Consider the following 5,328-nt stretch of genomic DNA (forward strand, 5'->3'; position numbering starts at 1 on the left):
ATACTCCGCAAGCCACCTAATGGTTTGTGGCGGAGGGTACTTTCGTTGCCACTACCTGATCCCTCCAACCCCGTTCCACTTGCGAGTAGTGCGCGGGAAGAGTGATTGTCAGTAAGTCCCTGTATTGGCTCTAATTTCTCTAATTTTCTCCTCGTGGTTAATAATCAAGATGTATGTGGGGGGAAGTAACATGTCCCCTGACTCCTCCAGAAAACCGCTGTCCCAAAACTTCAATAGTAAATCTTTCCGTAATGGACAGCGCCTTCCTTGTAACATCTACCAGTGGAGTTTGTTTAGCATCTCCGTAACGCTCTCTCGCCAGCTAAACGATCCCGTGACGAAACGCGCCGCTCTTCGTTGGATCTTCTCTATCTAATCTATCAGTCCTACTTAATAGGGATCCCAGATGGATGAACAGTACTCAAGAATCGGGCGAACAAGCGCCTTATAAGCCACTTCTATCGTGGATGAGTTACATTTCCCTAAGATTCTTCCGATGAATCTGAGCCTAGTGTCTGCTTATCCCACTGTCTGTTTTATATGGCCACTCCACTTAAGGTCTCTCTGGATAGCTACGCCTAGATATTTTACTGCAGACGCTATCTCCAGCTGTTTGTCGTCAGTAGTGTAGCTGTAGAGTAGTGGACTTCTTTTCCTACGCATGCGCAATATGTTACATTTATTTGCGTTCAGGGCCAACTGCCAGAGTCTGCAACATTCATCAATTCTCTGCAGGTCGTTCTGCAAGTTCATACTATCTTCTGGCGTTGCTACTTTGGTATAAACAACTGCATCATCTGCGAATAGCCTTAAAGAGCATCCGACGCTTTCCACTAGATCATTTATATATACTGTAAACAGCAACGGTCCTATCACACTTCCCTGTGGTACTCCGGATATTACCTTTACATCCGTCGATTTAGTTCCGTTAAGAGCGACGTGTTGAGTTCTATCTGCAAGAAAGTGTTGAATCCAATCGCAGGTCTGCTCCGATACTCCGTAAGCTCGTATTTTTTTTTCATTAAACGGCAATGTTGGACGGTGTCAAATGCCTTACTGAAATCAAGCAACACGGCATCAACCTGAGAGCCATTGTCCACTGCGCTGTGGATCTCATGAAGGAACAGAGCGAGCTGAGTTTCGCAGAATGTCTGTTTGCGGAATCCACGTTGATTTTTACGGAGGAAATGTTCATTTTCCAAGAACGTCATAATTCTTGAGGGCAGCTGCCTTGCCGCAGTGGATCCACCGGTTCCCGTCAGATCACCGAAGTTAAGTGCTGTCGGGCGTGGCCGGCACTTGGATGGGTGACCATCCGGGCAGCCATGCGCTGTTGCCGTTTTCCGGGGTGCACTCAGCCTCGTGATGCCAATTGAGGAGCTATTCGACCGAATAGTATCGGCTCCGGACACACAAAACCGTCGTAACGACCGGGAGAGCGTTGTGCTGACCACACGCCCCTCCTATCCGCATCCTCAGCTGAGGATGACATGGCGGTCGGATGGTCCCGATGGGCAACTTATGGCCTGAAGACGGAGTGCTCATAATTCTTGAACATAAAAAATGTTCCACAATTCCACAATAAGACTGGACGATCAAGAACGAAGTGCTCGTATTAAGAAGGGTGTAAGACAAGGCTGTAGCCTTTCGCCCCTACTCTTCAATCTGTACATCGAGGAAGCAATGGTGGAAATAAAAGAAAGGTTCAGGAGTGGAATTAAAATACAAGGTGAAAGGATATCAATGATACGATTCGCTGATGACATTGCTATCCTGAGTGAAAGTGAAGAAGAATTAAATGATCTGCTGAACGGAATGAACAGTCTAATGAGTACACAGTATGGTTTGAGAGTAAATCGGAGAAAGACGAAGGTAATGAGTAGTAGAAATAACAGCGAGAAACTTAACATCAGGATTGATGGTCACGAAGTCAATGAAGTTAAGGAATTCTGCTACCTAGGCAGTAAAATAACCAATGACGGACGGAGCAAGGAGGACATCAAAAGCAGACTCGCTATGGCAAAAAAGGCATTTCTGGCCAAGAGAAGTCTACTAATATCAAATACCGGCCTTAATTTGAGGAATAAATTTCTGAGGATGTACGTCTGGAGTACAGCATTGTATGGTAGTGAAACATGGACTGTGGGAAAACCGGAACAGAAGAGATGTGGTGCTATAGACGAATGTTGAAAATTAGGTGGACTGATAAGGTAAGGAATGAGGAGGTTCTACGCAGAATCGGAGAGGAAAGGAATATGTGGAAAACACTGATAAGGAGAAGGGACAGGATGATAGGACATCCGCTAAGACATGAGGGAATGACTTCCATGGTACTAGAGGGAGCTGTAGAGGGCAAAAACTGTAGAGGAAGACAGAGATTGGAATACGTCAAGCAAATAATTGCGGACGTAGGTTGCAAGTGCTACTCTGAGATGAAGAGGTTAGCACAGGAAAGGAATTCGTGGCGGACCGCATCAAACCAGTCAGTAGACTGATGACCAAAAAAAAAAAAAAAAAAAAAAAAATTCCACAACACATTGACGTCAACGATATAGGTCTATAATTGTGTGGATCTGTCTTACGGCCTTTCTTAAAAGCGGGAATGACCTGCGCTTTTTTCCAGTCGTTAGGTACCTTTCGTTGCTCAAATGATCTACTATAAATTACTGCTAGAAGGGGAACAAGTTCTTTCGCATAATATTTATAGAACCTTATAGATATCTCGTCTGGTGCTGAAGCCTTTCCACTACTAAGCGAATCTAGCTGCTTTTCAGTTACATGATTGGTTACCTCAATATCTGCCATTTCGACGTTCACATGGCAGTTGAAAGGAGGGACACTGTTACGATCTTCCGCGGTGAAACAACTTCGTAAGACCGAATTCAGTATTTCTGGCTTCTCTCTGTTACCTTCCGTTTTGGTGACGGTGTGGTCTCTGAGAGAATGAATAGATGATTTTGATCCACTTACTGATTTTACGCACGACTAAAATCTCTTTTTACTCAGATCGGGTAACAACGTCTTACTTTCAAAATTATTGAACGCTTCTCTCATTGCTCTCCTTACGCTCATTTTTGCTTCGTTCAGCTTTTGTTTGTCAGCTAGGTTTTTGCTTCTCTTGAATCTGAGATGAAGTACTCTTTATTTACATAGCGCTTTTCTAACACGGCTATTAAACCATGGTGGATCTTTCCCATCCCTTAAAACCTTACTCGGAACATACTTGTCTAGGGCATATTGAACGATGCCTTTGAATTTTTTCCATTTCTTCTCCGCATCTTCGTCTTCATCAACGAAAATTTGATGCTGACTGCTGAGATACTCTGAAATTTCTATCCTGTCACCCTTGCTCAGCAAATATATCGTCCTACCCTTCTTAACATCAGCGACTGCCTTGCCGCAGTGGATACAACGGTTCCCGTGAGATCAGCGAAGTTAAGCGCTGTTGGGTGTGGTCGGCACTTGGATGGGTGACCATCCAGGCCGCCATGCACTGCTGCCACTTTTCTTGATGCAGCCTCGTGATGCCAATTGTGGAGCTACTCGTCCGAATAGTAGCGGCTTCGGTCAAGAATACCATCATAACGGCCGGGAGCGTGGTGTGCTGACCCCACGCCCCTCCTATCCGCATCCTCCGCTGAGGATGACACGGCGGTCGGATGGTCCCGGTAGGCCACTCGTGGCCTGAAGATGGAGTGCTTCTTAACATTCCTCGTAGGACCAGTCGTCATAGATGCTGTCACTGATACCTTCCACTATGTTAACTGATTCGATAAGTTATGGTCTGTTTGTTGCCAGGAGGTGTAAGACGTAACCCTCACGAGTTGGTTCTTTAACTATGCCCTCAAGGTAATTTTCGGACAAGACATCCAGAACAATGCCACATGATTCCTTGTCGCTGGCAACAGATTTGATGGCATAACACTCCCAATCTACACCTGGCAAGTTGAAGTCACCCTCTATTACAACGGCATGATCAGGAAAATTACTGATGGTATTCTGCAAGTTCTGTCTGAAGCGCTCTACAACTAAGATCCTGACCCAGTTGGTCTATAAAAGCATCACCATTTTTGACCGTTCTTTTATAATTTCATCCAGAGTAATCCACATTCGGAATCCGTGATAATTTCGATAGATTTTATCGAATTTTTTACTGCAATAAAGACGCCGCCACCATTGACGACTAACCTTACGATAAACATTCCATTCTGAACTCAGGATTTCGTTATCACTGACGTCTGGCTTCAACCAGTTTTATGTTCCCAATACTATAAGTGCATTATAACCTTCAGTAAGCGATACTAATTCTGGGACTTTTCCTTGGATGCTCCTGCAGTTTACTGAAATCATATTAATCTTTTCTATCTCTGATCTGCGAAGACCAAGATTCTCTGAGGTCGCTGTGGCCGATTTAACAGGCAAAACATCTTTGCTCCCAGGTAGGGGTCCTGTAATCTAAAATAGCCCCCTGTGCACGCCAGACGAACTCCGCTACCCTAGTAGCCGCTTCCTGCGTGTAGTGCACGCCCGACCGATTAAGGGAAACCCTACAGTTCTGCACCTGATAGCGGAGGTCGAGAAATTCGCATCCGATACCGTCGCAGAGCCGTCTGAGCCTGTGGTTTAGACCTTCCACTCTGCTCCAAACCACAGGACCGCGATCAACCCTGGGTACGGCAGCTTAGCCTGCACCCCGCGTGCGTTGCTAGTTACCTTCACCAAATCAGCCAGCCGCCGAAAGGAGCCGTGAGTGGCTTCAGAACCCAAGCGGCATGCGTCATTCGTGCCCACATGTGGCACTAGCTGCAGCCAGTTGCACCCATTGCGCTCGATTGACGCCGGCAGGGCCTCCTCCACATCACGGATGTGACCCCCAGCAAACGAATCGAACGCACACAAGAATTCTTTCCCGCCTTGTCTGCTATCTCCCCGAGGGGCTCCATCGCCCGCCTAGGATTGGAGTTCCCAATGACTAGCATACCCACCCTCTGTATTGGTCCAACAGGAGAGGCATCCCGTGCTGGGTCAAAGTTATCATCAACAATGGGAAGCACCTCGTACCTGCTGCTAAGACGTAGGGAGCCAGACACACTGGCCTGCTCCCTGTTTCGCCTTCCGCCCAGTGACACACGAACCCACCATTGTCTGAAATACACTCTGGAGGGAGGACGAATCGGTCGATATCGCGTATCGGAAGCCCGGGCCACCAGGGGATTCCAGTGGTACCAAAGGTGTCGAAGGTCTCGTCACTGGCGCCTCGACGTCACCGCAAGCTTCGACCATTAGCTAGTAGCTTGTCGACGGTAGCCAACGCAGCAGTTTAGGAAC

General features: G+C 46.9%; 1 pseudogene; it reads left to right on the top strand.

Annotated features, from left to right (window-relative positions):
• The first annotated feature begins 1,221 nt into the window (after positions 1-1,221).
• Positions 1,222-1,339, top strand: LOC126210972 (5S ribosomal RNA; annotated as a pseudogene).
• Positions 1,340-5,328: the final 3,989 nt, after the last annotated feature.

Source organism: Schistocerca nitens, chromosome 10 (assembly GCF_023898315.1).
Source record: "Schistocerca nitens isolate TAMUIC-IGC-003100 chromosome 10, iqSchNite1.1, whole genome shotgun sequence".
NCBI lineage: Eukaryota > Metazoa > Arthropoda > Insecta > Orthoptera > Acrididae > Schistocerca > Schistocerca nitens.